At 46.5% G+C, this 20,822-nt stretch overlaps 1 protein-coding gene across 9 annotated transcripts in view; it reads right to left on the bottom strand.

The window, feature by feature from the left end:
* Positions 1-9,110, bottom strand: part of LOC112650295 (core histone macro-H2A.1) — a 78,503-nt gene extending 69,393 nt beyond the window's left edge. For 3 of the 9 annotated variants that reach the window (XM_025433076.3, XM_025433077.3, XM_025433071.3), the window contains exon 1: positions 8,281-8,449. The gene's annotated coding sequence lies outside the window, so the exon portion shown is untranslated. The other 6 variants (XM_049091799.1, XM_025433073.3, XM_049091802.1 and 3 more) reach the window with 6 other exon arrangements.
* Positions 9,111-20,822: the final 11,712 nt, after the last annotated feature.

Genomic DNA, 20,822 nt, shown 5'->3' on the forward strand with positions numbered 1-20,822 from the left:
ATGTTCTAGAAATCTAGGCCTGGCACATCCATCCAGCTTCACCCCATACCTCCGGCAGTCCAAACTTGGGACATGAGGGGGGGGCGGTTCACACACTGTTCCCTGCAAATGCCAGCCCCTGCAGTGGCTATGCCCTTTGGCCAGGACTTCCACTATCTCTCACACTTGTTCTCTGCCCTCTGCCAACTCTTCCCTGAGTGCTCAGATACAGCCACTCCATCCTCTGGGCTCCCTTGCACTTCACGCCACAATGATGTCCACATACGCCCATCTCTCCCATCATAGTGCAGGCTCTCAGAGCGCTGCCCCTACCTGTACTCCTAGCAAGCACCACTAAGGTCTACATGTTGGCTAAGAGCATTCTAGGTCTCAAATGTTTGCTAAAAGCATTCAGGTCATTTACACATCTACTTCAAGAAGTCTGCTGGGGAACAGAGAGAGAAGGGCCCAAGGCAGATGTGGCCCCTGTTCTTCCAGAGCTGGTGGAGAAGAGAGAGAAGAAATAACCCTCGTCATTTAAATGATCATCATGAAAGGCAGTGAACACTTCCCCTCCTTCAGCGGGAGAGGCCTACGGTCAGTGATGATTCATGCAGCTCAGCCTTGTTCTTCCTGGAGCCCAGGCTTCAGCTCCCATCTCCAGGCAGACCTTTCTGAGTATGTTTGGGGCTGTCTCTGTGGGAATCAGGCAATGTCTGGCCCCAGAGAGGAGCCATTAGCATTCAGGGACCCAAGAGGCCCTAGAAATGCTCATTCCTTAAAAGTGATGCTCCTGGTCTTTGCATGGACGTGCTGGTGACTCTCAGGTGCATACCTGGCTGTGGGGCCCCATAGCTCTGTTCTGCCTGCCTGTGGCAAGGACCCACTTGAAAGTCCCACGGGCACCTGGAACTCCCTCCTCTGGGTTTCTCAGCAGTGACAACCTCATGCATCAAGCCACCAAGCAGCAGTCAACCTGAGCCCTACTTCTCTGCCCACCTTCATAGGGCCCAGCCATGAGCCTAGCTCTCTGTTGAACCCACCTCGTAACATCTCGAGCCTTTTCCCTTCCCTTTACCCACCCTGCCCTAGTTCAGCTCTCTCCGCACCCACTGTCCTCAGCTCCAGACCCTCTCCATGGAGGCCAGAGGATCTAGGTCCCCTTGCTGATTCCCCATGACCCTGAGCCAGCCACAAACAGCTACTTCCACGGCACTGTCTCCTGTCACCCCTGCCTGGGGCCGATGCCCCTCTCTAGGTCACCCCTGACTCCCTGCACTGCGAGGAGCATGGCTTTACACATGCTGTCTCTCCTGCCACTGACACCCTTCGTCCTCTGGCCAATCTGCTGAACTGACACTCTTGAGATGCCTGTCCTCAGACGGACCATGGACTAGAGTCACTCACTGCTCCATGTTCCCAAGCACATATCATGGCACATACATGTGTGCCTGCCTCTCTAGCTTATCTGAACTGCAAGCTACTTGATGCCAGGCCCTGTGATCAGCTCATTCCTAAGTCCCTGGGTCCCTGGCAGGACCTTAACTTTCATGGATCCTCAAGTGCCATTCTGCTGAAAGGAGAACTTAATTTTCAGTCAGACTCCCAAAAAAGCAGCCCCTCTCCTAGGGTTTGTCCTGCAGCTCCTGTTCCTCACCCCTTCGCATGTTCTTCCTGCACTTCTAACTAGAGGTGCCCAAGCGGCGGCTGCAGCTTTGAGAGCCTTCTGACGAAGCCATGCAGCCTCATGACATCCAGGAATGTGTGCTGACTTTTAAAATATCTTTCAGAAAACCATCTTGTAGCTGGGCAGTCTCCAGGTAAACCCAAGAATGTGCCAGGTCCATTCCCCTCATCAGGGGTCTCTGGAGCCATGGACAGCCATGGCTAGGCACCCACATGGGGAGAGAGCGGCTGTGATGAATGTGGCTGTGGAACACCAGGGTTCATAACTCAAATGCCAAAGTCAGACTGGCCTCCTTCAGGTTGTGGCTCTGCCACTAGCATGGCCTATGTCCTTGGGCATGTGATAGAATATTACCCTCAGAGCTGATTTTATGCTCTGTCAAGTAGGGATGAAGCCAGAATGGAACCCGAACAGTTGGTGGGAGGACTGAATGAAAACATGCATTACAAGGCCTGACCAGCACTCACTGAGTATGCACTCAAAAAAGTCGATAAAAATAACAACAGCATGTACAATTCGAAAAGAGGCCACCTCCTTGAAAACTGCCATTGGATGTTTGTACTGGCAAGGACATCCCTGGCTGCTTTAACAAACAGGCCCCTATGGCTGATTTCTCCCTCGTGGAAAGTCCCAAGTGTGTTTCCGTGATGGGCTGGTGCTTCTTCACATGATTCTAGGATCCAGACCCCTCCCATCCCTCAGTGGAGGAAAACACATGGAGGCCTTCAGGGGCCAGGCCTAGAGGTGGGGCCTACCACTACTGACCGTGATTCACCGACTAGAACTTCGTCACATGGCCACGCCTAATTGCAAGAGGCGTTGAGAAATGTCCTTTACCTATTTGAGCAGAGAAGAAAACAGCCAGTTTCTGTCACATAACAAACCAGGTTGAAAACGGACCATGAAGCCAGGGTGTGAGCAACCAGCCAAAGCTTGTTGGGCCTTGTTTGACCCATGCCCCGCATCCAGCCTCTTCTGAGAAATGGACAGTCCTACCTCACAGAAAAAGTGGCTTCTAACACACTCGGCTTCTCTTCAAGGCACTGACGTTGCTCAGAAGAGAAATAGCTATACTGTCTCGTCAAACTGACAAAGCAGTGTCCTTCCTTCCTGGACTAACCATCCAGGAGAGCACTGCGTTCAATAAACCACAAGTCCTCATCCCTAGAGTGGGCCCCACGAGTTTGAAGACAGTGACATGACTTTAGGCTAACTTGGCATCCATTCATCATTGTACCTTAGCTTAGCTGGGTTTTTGACTGTTATCAGGCCAGGAAATAGAGATTCTGTGGTTGATCCTGAAGGGATCTCTGTGGTCTTTACTTCTGCAACTCCTCCAGCTATAAATCAATCACAATAGACATGAACCTTGCCTGCAGAAACCCAAAGCTTACCCAGAGACACACTGAGAGGGGCTGTATGGAGAAGTGAGCAGGCTTGAGTGAGAGGTAAGTCTCTGACCACAGGCCTCTCAACAACCGAGATGTGACCAAGGCACATGGTCTGTCCTCGGGGCACAAGACTAGCAAGAAGCCTGGCTATGAGGATCCCATGAATAAGACAGACCTGAGAATGACAAGCCCTCTACTACCAGGAAGGGCAACAAAGGTAAGAGGGGCAGAAGGCTGTCCTACCTACGACCACACTGTTCCACTCCTCCTCAACAGGGCACCCTAACAGGCTCCTCGCTGCATTGCCAACCGCCTTCACTCCTACCTTGACTCTTGGGCACATGCCCCAAACTCAGTCTACGATGCTCTCTCCAGCCCTCTGTCTGGAGATCCTACCTAGTGGTCTGCTGATTCAGATCTATCACGTGGCCCCCTCCTCTGTGTTTCTGCTGTGGCCATGCCTTGTGCCCTCCCTGGTCACAGGCTAATTGGGGGAAGCCTGGTGCCCAGATTCCAACCTTGCATACAAGGCCCCACTGACCTCCAGCTTGTCTCCCCCTATTTCCAGCAACAAGGGCTTGACCAGGCTGGACTGCTCCCTGTTTCCTCAGTCAACACTCCTGCTCTGGCCCCCGAGCCCAGCTATAAATCCCTCATAATGTTCCTTAGCCTGCCACCACTCTTTAACATGTTCAACTACTGGGGCACCTGGGTGGCCTGATCAGTTAAGCATCTGCCTTCTGCTCAGGTCACGGTCCCAAGGTCCTGGGACCCAGCCCCTCATCGGACTCGCTGCTCAGTGGGGAGTCTGCTTCTCCCTCTCCCTCTGCCTCTCTCCTCCATTCATGCTCACTTGTTCTCAAATAAATAAAAACAAAGTGCTCTGCAAATGCAATTTCCAGTTCTTTCTTTTAAACTGATTGCTACTCTAGATCCAATTTATATAAATATCCTGAAGCCAACCTCCCCAACCTTAGCAGATGCTATGTTGTATCATCACTGCCAATTTCCTTGTCTGTCTTGATGATGGGATACACCAGTTGGCACTGTTCACCACTGTATCTCTGGGATCCCACTACCCTGCCTGTTACCTGGTAGGCTCTCAAATGCTGGCTGACTGGTGACTGATTAGTTGGTATTTACAGTGGATGGGGTTCTCCTGACAAAGATGAGAGAAGCATTTCCAAAGGCCAGAGGCCACAGGATTCAGAGATGTGGCAAGTGAGACACAAGTCAGGGACCCTCAGTGAGACCATCTGTGGACACATTCCTCACCAATCCCTATGGGAACCCAGACTTCAAACTTCAAGGAGCTTGTGAAACCACCTTCGGGATTCCCAGGAAGGGAATACCACAAATGCCCTGGCAACTGAGATGGGAGCCACGAAGAGGAGGCCTTCCTGCTCCCTGATAATTCTATGGCTTCAGCCACCTCTCTTTTGCCGTGAGGCTAGCTCAGTAAACGATAAAAGAGAACAGGGAGAAATGCTTACCTTCCTCACATCTGTAAGCCACTGACCTCTGCTAAGGCTACAGCATAGAAAACTCTTAATCAGGTCGCTTATGAAACCACTGCAACTGGCGATTGTGAGGTCTTTTATTATCTAAGCAATGAATTCATGCATATCGATCCCAAATGAAATATTGACTAGAACTGCCAGGGAGCTGCTAGTTGGACAGCCCTAACTCCATCACCCGAGGATGGCAGGGGGGTGGGCAGGGATCTGAGCGATGTTTAAGTCACTGCTGACGAGGGAGGACTGCACCATCCACTCCCTGCAGCTGGATAAATGCCCACGTGTCCACATGCATTTGTCACCTTCCCCTCAACTCCAATCATGACAGCAAACCTGAGACACTTAATTCTGAACCATGGGACACTAATCCTGTTTACAGCATTCTCTCCCATTCACTGCTATCAGACCAGATGATTAACAGTGTCACTGCTGTCACGTCCCCAGAGGCATGATGATCTACTACACAACTATCACTCACAGAGCTGGGGTTCAGAAACAGCACTCTGATTGGCTGAGAACAGAGACTTGTTCTGTGTACTCCAGCCAATCAGGAAAAACATCTCTCTCCATTCATAAAACACTACATCATGAAGCGAGCCAGATGATTAAAGAACTTACAGTCTACCTTCTGCGAACCAGGGGATTACAAACAAGGAGAGGAGGACAAATTAAGATAATAAATAAATCCTAGACCGCAAATTGTGTCCCAGCGCACATTTCTTCCTCACGTGTTAGGTTTTTAGTGGTGGGGAGAAAACAGAAGCCAAACACAAGTGTTATTCAGGAAAGAGTTTACAGGAGGCTAGTCTGGGATTAAAACTTCACCTCTGTAAACCCACAAGCTTGTGAGCTACACTACAGGAATCAGCGCTACATTTCAATAGCAAGGCACGGTCTTCCTGCTTCAAGAGGAAACTTTCCTTCATACCTCCTCTCTCTTTTAAAGGTTGTGCCAAACTCTAAGATAGCCATTTCGATGGAAGGCTATCAAAGGAAAAGTTTAAATGTAAACTTCAATAGCGGAGGACCCTGGTTGGTTGGGCTTGGCATCTAGAAGCCATTCAGTATTTGTTGAAGAGATGAAGCATTCCCAGTAAGAGTAAAAAACATCCGGCCATGTCTCTCTCCTGCTCAGAGCCTTCAGAAGCCTACAAAAGGCTTCTTGTAGCTTCACCTGACTCCCTCCAGGATTCAGCCATCCTGAGTCTCTGGCAGTTACCCCATATGACCTCTATTCTCACTGTTCTAAGATTCAATGTGTGGGACTCCCTAGGTCTCAAACACTTGTCCCCACCTGCCCTCCTTTGCCCAGCCAAACTCCTACTTGGCCTTTCTGTACCCAGAAAGAGCTTGCTCCTGCTCATGTCACTGTTCTAGGGGTACCCTGGGAGCTACTGTGACCTTTTGCACCAACCTCACAACAGCCACTTGCCTGTCTTCTCCTTGCATCACTTTCCCAAGGAGGAGGACTGGGCATTTCTTGATCATGCTTCTGTCCCCAGTGCCTGACTCAGAACTGATTCTCAGGAATTATTTATTGAATGACTAGAAGACACCAATCTGGCAGGCTTGATCCAAGCAAACAAGCTATACAATTCTTTGGGACCCACTTGGGCTCACTCAAAAGAGCTGGGATGGCCCCCAATGTACTTCTAAAACTGTAGAATGTGGGGAGGACCTACCTACAGGGCAGGTGTGGGGTCCCCCTTGCCCCTGCTCCTTCCCAGCCTATATGCCAAGAATGGGGCTCTGAAAAACCTAACACAAATCCAAAGGCATAATCCAACAAAAAGTAGAAGCTGCTGTAATTCTGATCAACAGCACATATAATAGGTTCTTACTGTGGTTTTGCTAGCTTGGGGTTTGCACTTTTATTTAAATAAATCACCCTTAGATGACTGGGGGCAGCATTAGCTCTGAAGGTATTAGAGGCAGGTCCCAGAATACACGTATTCCAAGACTTTCTATTGGAAAAAGGAAAAGGGCTGTTGGAGTTCTGCTGTCGCAGAACTAGAAGAACTAGAAGAAATGGCAGAATGAGATGGACACTTCCTGTGCCTGGCCCCTTTGGTACAGACCACACCAGTGACTTAGGGCTGTGTGTTATAGTCTTACAAGTGATGTCCCAGACCACTCCTCATTCTAAAGGCCCTACCTCAAATAATTTTCACTTAAATTCTTCCGTCCTTCCTAATGCCTTTATCTAGTGATCAAGCATTAACAACGGTGACAGGTTAAAACAAAATTACAGAATGAAGAGATTTCCCACTCTCCTAAAACTAGAACAGCGGAAGAATTTTTAAGATTGAGGGTTTTTGGTTAGGGTGTTTTTTTTCTTTCTTAGGAAAAAAAAAAAATAAGGTTTGAAAACGTATTTATCCCCACTGGAGAGGCTCTTGTGCAAGACTGGAATGACACTGCCCAACTTTGTTCAGTTGTGTGTGTACAAGAGGTATAAATTCCAGCTGCAAGCGTGAGGTGGCCATTTCAGAGCCAGTAACTCCTCTGAAGGCAGAATGATACACTAAAGGTGGCCCGCAGTAGGTAGAGTCCACCTGACTTACAACTAGAGTCTCCCATTCAAACCTAAACCTGCCTGAAATTCCCCCAGTCCAACGAGAAGGGAGCCTGGGACAAAGTACTTCTGCCCTTCTTTAAGGCAAAACCTCAAACCGCAAAGGTGGAAGAAAAGGAGAAGTTAGCAGGAATGCCCCTCTAATTGTCTACTTTTATATGCTGTTTATTGGATCATTAAAACCTCACAAGGATTTCACGGCGATTGCAGTTGTTGGATTCAAAGTTTGTCTCAGCTGTTTGTACAGACGTTTCTCGCTTTCGAACTCAAACAATACTCCGCCTAACCTCTCGTCTGAAACAACCTTCCGATCAACTGACCGGATCCTGGAGGGATCCGCGGTTCCCGCAGGAGCGGAGGCGGGGCGCGCCACCCCACACACCTGTTGTCAGGTGACACCGCCGGCAGCATCCAGCGCGCTCACCTCCCCGCTCCGCTCCACCCCACCCCCCGCGAGGCCCTTCTCTGCAGGCCTTCTCCACCCAGGGCGCCTACAGCCTTCCCGAGTTACCTTAAAAAAAAAAAAAAAAAAACTCCCAGCCACAAAGCAAACAAAAGGCCGAGCAGAAGATGAACGAGGGCAACGGGGGTTCCCGCGTGCCCCCTCCCGGGCCCGCCGGGCTCCAAGCCCACGAGTGCCCCCAGCCGCCGACCCTCCCCTCTCCGCGGAGCCAGACGCCGCCGCCGCCGCCGCCGCCGCCACCTGGCTCTCGGGCCGACTCATTGTGCGGGGGCCTCACCAGCCGCCACACGGCGCGCCCCGCGGCCCCGGGCCTGCCCGGGGGGCCTCCGGCTCGGCCCGCGCCCCGGGAAGGCCGCCTTCCCACAAAAGCGCCCAGGCGCCGGCCGGAGGACGCGGTTTGGAGAGAAGTTGGCTTCCGGGTTTGCTGTTTGAACAAAACCAGAGAGAATCCCGCGCGGCCGGCCCGGGGCCTGGGAGGGCGCCGAGCGCGCGCGGGAGGCCCCGCGTGGGCCACACGCCGAGCGCGGCCCCCCCGAGCCCCGCCGAGCGCCGCCCGCGCGCGCCAGGCCCCGGCCGCCCCCGGGGAGCCCCGCGGCCGGAAGAGCGCGGCCCCCGGACCCGGACGGCGGGGACCCGGCGCGCCGCGAGGGCGCCCGCGCGGCACTTACGGGGCGGCTCGGCGGCTCGGCGGCGGCGGCAGCAGCTAGGTGTCCGGCCCGGGTGCCCTCTCGGCCGCTCGCGCCTTTTCTCTCCGCGCTCGTCGCTGGCCCGCCCGCCCGCCTCCTCGCTTCCCGCCCGCGCGCCGCGCGCCTGCCCCCTCCGCCCGGCTCCGCCGCCGAGTGAACTGGAACCAGTCGCCGCGGCCCCGGGATTCCCACAATGCACAGCGCGCCGCTCGTCACATCCCATGCCGGCCCCGCGCGTCCGGCCGCCCCCGCCCCGCCCCTCCGCCCCCCCGCGCCGCCCCCCCGCGCCGCCCGGGCGCCCCGGCCTTGACCCCAGCCGCGCGGCTGCGCGCGCCCCTCCGCGCCCGGCCCTGCCCTGCCCTGCCCTGCCCTGCCCACGGGCACCCCCGCCTCCCGGCTGGACGCCGCACGCGCGCCGTCGGGCCCGAGCCCCCCGCCCCGGCGCTCCTGGGGGCTCAGGTCCCGGGGCCGCGGCTCTGCTCGCGCGCCTCCCCGCCTGCGTCCCCGGCGACCCTTCGTGAGCGCCTGCGGGGTGCCTGGCACGGAGCGCGGGGCTGCAGAGCCGGACGCCGCCCTCGAGGCGAGAGCCCCGAGCGCCCCTACCTCCGAGCCGAGCGCGCCCAGCTGCGCGTCGCCTTTCTCAGACACCCGGGCCGCCCCGGCCGCCCCGCTCCTGCTCCCTGACCCCCCCCCCCCCCCCGCTCCCTTAGTGGCCCGCGTACGCCCGGACCTGCTTTGTCCGTGGAAGCCGTCACCTACTTTGACTTCGCCAACGTTCACGGTTGGACCCAAGTTGCGATTTGCGAACATCAAAAGTGATTATCACACACAGTTTTTTTCTTTCTTTTTGTTTTGTTTTTAAACCGCAGACAAGCAGAAAGAGAAGGAGCCACTACAAAGCCCGTCTCTATATTCCTAAATTGATCTTTTTGCCCCAAAGCGTTAGTGCCCCATCCAGGGTACCTAGATAGGGGCCTTCTCTCAACGGCCTTCCCTTTCCTGGCCAAATTGCCAACAGGGAGGCTATCTCAGCACCCAGGTGTGGACCAGATTTAAATAAAGATACACGCCCCCCACCCCCCACCCACCACCCACCACCCACCCCGGAAGAATTGTGAAGCTTCCTGTGCCTTGCTGGAGGCGGTGCGGCGAGATTATGGAAGTAATCAAACCCGCTCCCAGCTCTCAGGCTGCCCCTCAGCAGCGGGGGTAGGTAACCTCCTCCCCTCCCCACGCTACTTTAACACTTCAAAAGTTTGCAAAGCAGGGATCCCTGGGCAGCTAAGTCAATGAAGCCTCCAACTCCTGATTTGGGCTCAGGTCATAATTTCAGGATGGTGAGATCCAGCGGGGCTTCCTGGTCTCTGCGCTGGGCATGGAGCCTGTTTAGGAGTCTCTCCCTCTACCTCTGCCACCCACTCCGGCTCTTGCACTCAGACTCTCTCTCTTTATCTTAAAACAAAAATTGAGATATAAACTGACATATAACAATGGGTAAATTTAAGGAATGGGTTGACTTTTAAGATTTTACTTACTTATTCATGAGAGACACAGAGAAAGAGGCAGAGACATGGGCAGAGGGAGAAGCAGGCTCCCTTTGGAGCCAGTTGGAGGACTAGATCCTAAGACCCCAGGATCACGCCCTGAGCCCGAGGCAGACCCTCAACCGCTGAGCCACCCAGGTGTCCCTAATTACTTCTTTTTGTAGTAAGAACACTTTGACTATTCCTTGACCACCTCAGAGACACTTCTGTCTAAGGGACTTTGCATTTGCTGTTCCTCATCTTGGAACACTCCCCTCCTCCCCCCTGGCCTCATCCACATGACTTGCTCCTTCAATTCCTTCATGTCTTTATTTAAATCTCACCTTCTCAGGGAGGCCTTCTCTAAAATTTGAAACCTCACCCCGTCTTACACTGTCCCCCTCCCCTGCCTTATTCTTCTCCACAGTGTTATACTTCTATACGTCAGATAAGACGTGTCAACTCTTAGGCTCTTTATTTCTCTACTGGACTTCAAACTCCTAGAGGGCAAGTATTTTTGCCCCTTTTGTTCACTGCTTAAACTTTATCACCCACATTAGTGTATGACACAAACTATGACCTCAGTACTTAATTGGAATAATGAATACATGAATGGCCTGTATTGGACAGTGCTTAGCAAACTTTTTTTCCCCATTCTTTATTTTTCAATCCTGAGATCATGACTTGAGCTGAAATCAGGAGCCAGACACCTAATCGACTGAGCCACCTAGGCGCCCCATATCTCAATTAAAAAAAAAAAAAAGGAACAGTGAGTGTAAGGTTAGAGTGAAATGAGTGAAGAGGAAAGCAATAGATGAAACTGGAGAAATGGTGATTCTTTGGGTCCCCGGTGAAAGCATTAAGGATGTGTGAGGCTTCCCCCAGAGAAGCTACAGAGGGGTGTCAGGAAAGGTGCAGAGACTACCTGCCTTGTTGCTTTGTCCTTCCCTGGGTCCTTGGGCAGTTCCCTTAGTTTTGCAGGGGTCAGCCACCAAGTAAAGTTTCCATGGACCACAGCAAGCCAGAGGAATGTCAGACTTTATTTATTCAATCAACAAACACTTACAGAGCAACTGCTTTGTGCCAGGCCGGTGCAAGGCTCCTTCCCAGAGAAAGAAGCCTTCTAAGTGTGTTGCCACGCTATCCAGGCCCTGGTCCAAAATGTAGGAGGTACTCTTGGAAACCTTAACAAAAGACAACATCTGGGGCTGAAGAGAAGGCCAGGTCTGTGTGGAGAGGGGGAGGCTCCTGCAGCCTGCTGGTGTCCTGGCAGCAGAGAGACCTGAGACTTCACTGAGACCACATCCTCAGTGGTGGCCAAGGCTAGACGCAGAGGATGACTGTCAAACAAATCCCAATCTGCAACCCTAGAAGCCAAGAAGAAACTCATTCATGTCCACCCCAGCATTTGTCTGTCTTAGTGAAGATCACGTATACCCCATAATTTCACCCTCATCGCAGGCAGGCTGTTTCTCATAGATTTCTATTCCCAAGGACACTATAGACTCAAGAAGCCAAGAAATTCGCCTGAGATCACAGACAGAGCTGGCACTGGGGTTCAAACCCAGGTTCACCCAAGACCCGAGCTTTTATGACTCACGCCTGAAGGACCTCTTCTGGGGTTTGGGTTTCCTCTATGTGCCCATCCAGCCTTCCCTGTCCGCCAGTGCAGAGTAGGTCTTTTTTCCCCAATCTGTCCCATCCCACCATCCGTGGATTAGAGTCTATACCCCGCAAGAGGTGATCTCAGTGCCACCCCACTGCCAATACTGCTCTACAGTGTGCTGTTCTGGGAGAGTTCACTAGCAATATTGTCCCCACCGCTTTTCAGGCAGAGGCCCTCTCTCTTCCTCTCTCCAGAAAGCTCCACCTTTTCTCTCTCCTTTCTCCTCCTTTTTTTTTTTTTTTGGTCCTTTCTCCTCCTTATTTTGTATGCCCTGTTCTTTCACCTCCTTGGTGACCTGTCCCCTCATTTAATCTGGCTCAGGGAGTTCACCAGCTTTTTCCCCTCCAATTGCAAAATTGCAATTGCAATTGCAAAATTGCATGTCTGCTGTGTGGAACTTGGAAAATAAAAATGCATAATATGTTAAAAATCACCTTTAGTACACCACTAGGAGAGAACCACCACTTCTCTTCCAGCTTTAGTATCCATACCTACTTAATATTAAATATATTTAGGTTTTTACTGCATTTACTGCTTGTACCTGCTTTTCAAGCTTTAATGGTCTTTTATGAACATTTTACCAGGTAGTTATTCTACGATAGCAGTTCTCAAATTATTTGGATTCAAAACACTTTTATCCTCTTAAATTTTTTTAAAGATTTTATTTATTTATTCATGAGAGACACATATAGAGAGGTAGAGACACAGACAGAGGGAGAAGCAGACTCCCTGCAGGGAACCCAATGCAGGACCCCAGGGTCACAACCTGAGCTGAAGGCAGATGCTCAACCACTGAGCTACCCAGGTGCCCCATGTCCTCTTAAAAATTAATGAGGACTTCGAAGAGCTTTTCTTTATATAGGTTACATCTATCAAAATTTGCTTTATTAGAAATTAAAACAATAAATTTAAATATTTATTAAAGTATTCATTTTTAAATTATATAAAACAGAGAAATAATGTATTTGTATGAAAAACAATTATATCCTCTAAACAAAAAAAGAGGAATAAGAGTGGCAATGTTTTGCAATTTTGCACATTTCTTTAATGTCTGATTTAATAGACAATAGATAGCTAGATTCTGATAGCTCCTGTATCCAATCAGCTGCTACATGTCTTGAAGTCTACACACACACACACACAAAAAAAAAAAAAATCCAGCCACACACAGATACATATTTGGGGAGAAAATAGAGGATTTTAATAACCCCCTCAGTTTCTTGTGCATGTTCATCTTTGATATATGCCAAAATTCAATAAATAGTAGTTTCTTAAAGGTTAATTGCAATGTAGAATTTGAAACTGATCAATAAACTTTTTGAACTTGGTAACATAAAAGTCCATTCATTTATCTTATACCTTGAATGGATATTTTAGCCATGCATGAATTGGTAAAATCATACATTGGACATTTGGAAAATAATTGTTTCAACAGAGTTATATAGCTCTTCTAATCTTCCAAATATGAGCACCTTTCATTGTACAATATTGGAAAATCACATTCCTTAATATCGGCACTGAGATCATCAAAAAACTATTAAGTATTGTTAATTTGTAAAGTTTATGGCAGCAAAATTATAAGTATCCCAAAACTATAATTTTTGCTTGAAAGTTCAAATTTATCATTGGCCACATAATGTTAGATACTTTCCTTGACATGACAGGTTCATTTCATGCCTGTCACTTACACAAGAAAATGCCTACCACATGCACAAAACTGCATTATCACCTCTGTGGGCCTTAGGCATTTTGCATTCATTGGTCTCTTCCTCCATTAAAACAAAACCAGGGCAGCCTGGGTGGCTCAGCGGTTTAGCTGCCTTCAGTCCAGGGCCTGATCCTACAGACCTGGGATAGAGTCCCGCGTCGTCGGGCTCCCTGCATGGAGCCTGCTCTCCCTCTGCCTGTGTCTCTGCCTCTCTGTCTCTCTGTGTCTCTCATGAATAAATAAATAAAATCTTTAAATAAATAAATAAAATCTTTATTAAAACTTTAAAAAACAAAACAAAAAAACCCCAATCTGCATTGATATAAGGACAAATATATTAACATTAGATATTAAAAATTGTACCTTATGGAGAATTCAGGCTTGCACATAACCAGGTCTGAACAACCAAAGTTTGTCAGTCATTCAGACCCAACGACTCCATCAAGAACATTTCTGAGGCTCACAAGATTTTATGGGTCCACAGAAACGTTTTCTTTTAAAATCAGAAAAAAATGCAAGTTAATTCTTTTAGATAGAAGAAAATATTTTGATATGTAATATTCATATATCTATCTTCATACCAATGCAGTCATAAAAATGTAATTTTTACAGAGAAAAGGATTCACAAAGGCAAAAGTGCTCCAGGCCCATGAAAGTATTAATGAGGCCCTGCGGTCAGCCATTGTTTCAAGTACAAGTGGTGTTTGGTGCAAAAAACACTTAGGTTAGCTTACAGCTCAATCACACAAATGCTTTTCCTCAAGGCAATCGTCTTAGTTTGTAATATGGTGGAAGTGCTCTATCCATGCTTCTCATTTGGTCACCTAGAATGTTTAGAAATGTGTCCTAAAGGATCGAGATTCAATTAATAATTTTTATTGCTTCATCTTAAGTAGAACATTTATTTTTCCTGCAAGTGCTTGGCAATAAAGATCAAAATGATAATCAGTGCAGTTGGGTGCCTTTGCTGGTCTGTGCTAAGTCATCACAGTTCTACCCACTATTGTGTTTGCATCATTGGTGCAAAGATCAAGATAATGAAATGTCTAAACAATGTCTTAGTATTATCATGAGAAGCTTTGACCTCGGGGGGGCTCCTGGAAAGGGTCTCTGTGACCTTTGGGGCTCTGCAGACCCCATTTTCTGAACCACTGTTCCAAACATCCTGGAGCTGTCCCATCATTGGTTTAACCATTTCCATACTGTTCTTTCAGGCTGTTTCCAACTCTACTATAAAGACACAGTGAATCCCCCTAGAGATGCATCTTTGTGCACATCTGACTATTGAGGATAAGTCTTACAGGTGGGACTGCTGCATCAAAGAGCCACAGCTTGAAGCTTTAACACAGGTAGTCAAATGGCCCTCCAGAGAAGGCAGGACAGGGTGCACCAGTTGGCAAGCCTGAACATTCCTGCATTCCCCAGCACCTCTGTACCCTGCCCTGAAATGTTCTCTAAGACCTCTGATGATCTCAAGAGTCAAACAGTGGGGTGTCACTCCTTCCCTTGGTTTACCTTGATCTTGTTTGTGGGTCTCTGGTTAATTCCAAAGCTTTTGATCCACACATATCACACTAAGAGTGTGTACACTCAAGGGAGTGTGGGGGGGGGAGGGTCCCAGGAAAGAAAATTTCTGGTAAACCTCTCTCTCACCATTGTCTGCCCCTACAAATGGACAGATGTGCTCTTATCCACTGAACAGGTGTATTTGTCATCTCTGCTGGCCAGAGCCTTTCTTCCTTGCTTGATTACTTCACAGATAAGTTCTCTCTTTGATCTGCAATTGGCGGCAACATCTGATACTTTCCCTAGTTTTCAACCACCTACACCCCTCTCATCTTTATTAAGCATTTAATGCCTTCTCCAAGGGGAGTACAGGTGAATATTTATTTACCCTCAGTGAGGTATAACAAAGGGTCAGAGGAAAACCATCCTAGGGTGCATGTCAGAAGGAAGAAGGGCTGTATGCCCTCTTTCTGGGCATCTCTAGATTTAATATCTTTTCACTGAAGTTAGTGCTGGATTGAAAATGCGCCGTGAAGGATTTAGACAACCTGTAGAGCAGTGCTCTTCAAAGTGTGGCTCACAGACCACTGTGGGGTACCTGAGACACTTTAACAGGGTCTGTGCATCGAAGGTACTTTCATACTGGTGCAGCCAATCTGGAAAACAGTGTGGAGATTCCTCAAGAAGTTAAAAATAGAGCTACCCTACAACCCAGCAATTGTGCTCCTGGGTATTTACCTCAAAGATACAGATGTAGTGAAATGAAGAGGCAGCAATGTTCACAGCAGCAACATCCACAGTAGCCAAACTGGAAGGAGCCAAGATGTCCACTGACAGATGAATGGATAAAGAAGATGTGGTCTATATATACAATGGAATATTACTCAGCCATCAGAAAGGACGAATACCCGCCATTTACATTGATGTGGATGGAACTGGAGGTATTATGCTGAGTGAAGTAAGTCAAACAGAGAAAGACAATTATGGTTTCATTAATATGCGGAATATAAGAAATAGTGCAGAGGACTATAAGGGAAGGGGGGGAAACTGAACAGGAAAAAATCAGAGAGGAAGACAAACCACGAGAGACTCATAACTCTGGGAAACAGAGAGTTGCTGGAGGGGAGGTGGGTGAGGGGATGGGATGGTTGGGTGATGAGTACTGAGGAAGGCACTTGATGGGATGAGCACTGGGTGTTATACGCAACTGATGAATTATTGAAAACTACATCTGAAACTAATGATGTACCAAATGTTGGATAATTGAATTTAAATAAAAAAAATACTTTCATAATAATGCTAAGGCCTTACTTGCCTTTTCCACCATGTTGATATTTGCACTGGTGATACAAAAGCACTGGTAGGTAAACTGTTGGCACCTCAGGATGCATTAACACAGTGACTCCAAACTGCTAGCAGTCATGGGATTCTTCAACACACACACACACACACACACAGCTAATTTCACTTAATTAAAAATGTCCTGAATGAAGCAGATTTAAGCATTTTTGTATGTGCCACCATGATTTGACAGCTTCCCCAAACCTAAAAACTTTCTGATAAGATTGGCGATGATATTAACACATATGAGTTTTTGATTTTGTATAATAAAACCCGCCAACATTTGGAAAAGTCTTACATATCTTAGTGATATATGAGAGTACAACTTCGTGAACTAATATTTTCCAAGTAACTAATGTATGATTCTACAGCACTATAAGTAGGTTTAAAAAAATCCACTCAAAGTGCAAGAGAAACCAATGAATTTAATGTCACAGAGTTTGAAAAGTTCACTGATATGTTGTGATAATCTATGTAACTTTAAGAATCTACCACTTGTCTAATTTCAGTATAGAACCAGAAAACAGGAATGCCTGGGTATCTCAATAGTTGAGCGTCTGCCTTCAACTCAGGGTATGATCCTGGGTCCGGGGATCGAGTCCCACATTGGGCTCCCTGAGAGGAGTCTGCTTCTCTCTCTCTCTGTCTCTGCCTCTCTCTTTCAGTGTCTCTTATGAATAAAAAAAAAAAAAAAAGAACCAGAAAACAGGGCACGTGGGTGACTCAGTTAAGCATCTGCCTTTGGCTCAGGTCATAATCCTGGAGTCCTGGGATAGGGTATTACATGGGACTCCCTGCTCAGCAGGGAGTCTGCTTCTCCCTCTGCCCCTCCCCCTGCTTGTGATTTTTCTCTCACTCTTTCAAATAAATAAAATCGTAAAAATAAATAAATAAATATTTTTAAAATAAGGAATCAGAGAACAATATCAACAATTATTTGAAAAGGTTATTATAATATTTCTCCCTTGACTGAATAAAAAATAAAATAAAACTTTTGCATGAAAAAAATCCGACATAAAAAAAGGCAAAGACAAATGACAGATTGGAAAAAAATATTGGAAAAATTTAACACAGGTAAAAAGTATTGTCCCTGTCTTAGTCTGCTTGGGCTGCCATAACAAAATACCATAGACTGGGTGGCTTAAAAAACAGAATTTTCTCTGAGCTCTAGAGGCTGTCAAATCCAAGATCAAGGTTCTGGTTCAGTTCAGTTTCTCTTCCAAAGCCAAGCCACTTACTCTCACATGACCTTTCCTCTGTGTGTCTGTGTATGGGCCTGGGTATGTGGATGGGGGTTGGGAATACTCTCAGTGTCCTATTGGATTAGGGCCCCATCTTTCTGGGGCCCTCTCCCTCTAGGGCCTCTCCCCCTCTCTCAAATATATAAATGTTTCAAAAACTAGTGCTTAAAATATGAAAATACGTTCAACTTTACTCACAAGGAAAGTGGTAATAAAACTATACATAGATATCCTATCTACTTAATCAGACTGGCAAAAGTTCAAAAACTGGAAACTGTGCTGTATTAGCAGAGCTATAGGAAACAGACTCTCATACATTACTGGTGGGAATGCAAACTGCTATAGCCCTACTGAGAGGGCTTTCACAGTATTTGATAAAGCTATCTGTGCATTTACCCCTAACCAAGCAATTCTGCTTATAGGTTTTTCCCTGAAAATGCACCTCAATGACAGGAAAATATAAACCCACAAGATTTTTCATTGCTTCATTATTTGTAATTGCAAAATATTACAGACACTTAAATATCCAAGTGTAGAAGATTGGTTGAATAAATTTGGATATGTACACACAGTAAGTACTATACATTGTAAAAATGAGTGATGAAGAGCTCTGTGAACTGACTATGGAGTGATTTCCGGGAGATAGCATTATGTGAAAAACGCAGAGGGCAGGTGAGCACGTGCAGGATGCTCTGTTTTGTGTAAGGATGTAGGGAAAATAAGGAAAACATACATATTATCTCTATAGAAGGCAAGCAATGGGGATAAACCAGAAAACACTGACGATAGTTACCTATAAAGAGTGAGGGACCAAAAGAAAAGGACACAGTGATATTTCTCTGAGTATATTGTTTTATATAATTTTGGGTTTTGGAAGCATCCTAAGTACTCTACATATTCAAAACCTAGCCTTGCATCTATAATAATGGACAGGGAGAAAATTTCTAAAACTGAAATCAAACTGAAACCAATGAACCCAAGCATATCTCAAGTGAATGTTATAATCCTACTGAAGGCGAGGAGAAAGAAATAATCCACTTTATTTATGAACATAGTATGTGATACTTTCAATGTGTGGTGAGAAAGGGCAACAGGGAAGAATCACAAACAAATCCTGAACCACTTTTCCTGACTTTGTTTTTTGTACCAGCATGGGAAAATCAATTCTAAGACAACTTTGGATCTATTACAGGTTTTAGCAAATGGGTAAATGTGTTGTTTTTGGGGGCAGGGTTCTCACGGGGTGGGGGACACATATAAATATGGAATGGAGGAATTGAGCCCCTGAGTGGCTCAATAGTTGAGCAACCAACACGGTTTTGGCTAGGATCATGGTCTTGGGGTCATGGATCAAGCCTCCTGTTGGGCTCCATGCTCAACTGGAAATCTGCCTGGGATTCTCTCCCTCTCCCTCTATCTCCCTCTCTCTCTCTAAAATAAATAAATAAATCTTAAAAAAAAAATAAGGCAAGGAGCCCTGTGAGAATGAATTGAGATTGGAGGTATCAGTGTGAACTCACTTCTAAAATATACATAAGTATGGGGCACGTGGGTGGCTCAATTGCTTAAGGATCTGACTCTTGGTTTCAGCTCAGGTCATGATCTCAGGGTCCTGAGATTGAGCGTGTCAGGCTCCTTGCTCAGTGCAGATCTTATTATGCCAGAAAGTAAGGAAGTACACACACACACACACACACACACACACACATACACCCAAAAGCACATGCATATGTGCACACAGGCACACACACACAATGGGGGAAAGTCACAAGAGTAAAGCAGCCAGTTTGGAAAGTCCCATGAACCAAATCTAGGACAATGTGAAGGGCTCTTCAGTTCATACTGAGAATAAAAAGATCTCATAATATATATGTATTTATATATAATATATATTTTAATATGTATTTATAAAGGTGAGAGGAAGGAGTTCTCTTTAGTAGAATATTAAAACAACTAGAAAATGTTGAGGGAAGGCTCGAGTTGGAAAATGAGCGTTTCGCAACCATGATAATAAAGATTAGCTTTGGCAAACATCCTGAGTGGATACTATATTTGTTTCTGATTGCTGTTACAACAAATTGCCACACATATTACAAGATGTGCCTTTGACATTTTACCAAGAAATTGTTTTTTCTATCTTCCCAATAATAACACGACCCTAGAATATTTTCACCTGGAGTATAACTCTCCAGAGAGAGATAACTCTTTCAACTTTTCATTATTCTCGTGAATCTTCTACATATATTTTAAACCCCACTACATTCCTAGGGTTATTTTGTCCAGTTCCATTTGTCTACATATACCCGCATATTTACCTTTCCTGGTGCTCTTCATTCTCCCCTGCATATCTATGTTGCCATGCGGATCATTTTCATTTTTCCTGAAAACACTACCATTAATGCTTGCAACTATTTTCTGTTTTTTCTTCTTTAAAGAAGTCTCAAAACTTCTTTATTTCACCTTCATTAACAAGAAATTCTATTATGGAAAAATTCAAACATTTACAAAGTAAAGAGGACAGTGTAACAAATTGCCGTGAACTCATCACCTAGCGACAATTATCAAATTTGGCCATTCTCACATCTTCTCCCTATCACACCTCAACTTGATGGTCCCGATGATAATGATTTTTTTTAATGAATTTTGCACAATGGTCTTTAATGTTTTTTCTTTAAAAAATGAGAAAAGAGAGGCTCCTGGGTGGCTCAGTTGGTTAAGCCAAAGGCAGATGCTCAACCACTGAGCCACTCAGGCCGCTCCTAAGTGCCTGACTCTTGATTTCAGCTCAGGTCATGATCTCAGGGTTGTGTGATGGAGCCCATGTGAGACTTGCACTCAGCCCAGATTCTGCTTGTCCCTCTCCCTGCACCAAATAAATAAATAAATAAATATTCAAAATAAATCTTTAAAAAAGGTGAGAAAAGAGAAGGATATGCAAGCCATTTCAGTGTTATCAACTACATTATAAAGTCTATTTTATGTATATAAACCAAAAGATTAATGAAAGAAAAGATTTTGTGGCTATAGAGAAAACAGTATTAAAGGAAATGTAAAGGAGAGAAAATTTTCATAAATCATGGAAAGCACCAGCTTGACAGTTTGATTTGTCAGTGTTTCTCAGAAGATGGACTATAAACCAGAATGACTGTTTTGTCTAGATTGGTTGGAAAATCAGGCGAAGGCCATCTGATGCTTCAGTATCTAGCGCACAAAATCAAACACAGAAGAATCAAGACCTCTAAAATGAAGTATCTGAGTATGTAGAAAGGCAAGTGCTTTGACAAGTATAAAGGGTTTTATGTCAGTGAAATTAGTTATTTTTTCTAAGCTACTTCTTTTTGGTGTAGACTAAATTGTTTCCTGAGGAAGGAAGTTAGGAGGGTACAATTTCAACTGTTCTGAAAAATTCTCTACTGTGCTCTGATGTAATCTAGTAACTCATAGCTTTTGGATTGAAGTTTTGGTCAGTGTGGATGCCCAGTTTATACCGATTTTTAAAAGATGGGAAGTGGGGTGTGGCCTGACCAATAGAAACGATG

Source organism: Canis lupus, chromosome 11 (assembly GCF_003254725.2).
Source record: "Canis lupus dingo isolate Sandy chromosome 11, ASM325472v2, whole genome shotgun sequence".
NCBI lineage: Eukaryota > Metazoa > Chordata > Mammalia > Carnivora > Canidae > Canis > Canis lupus.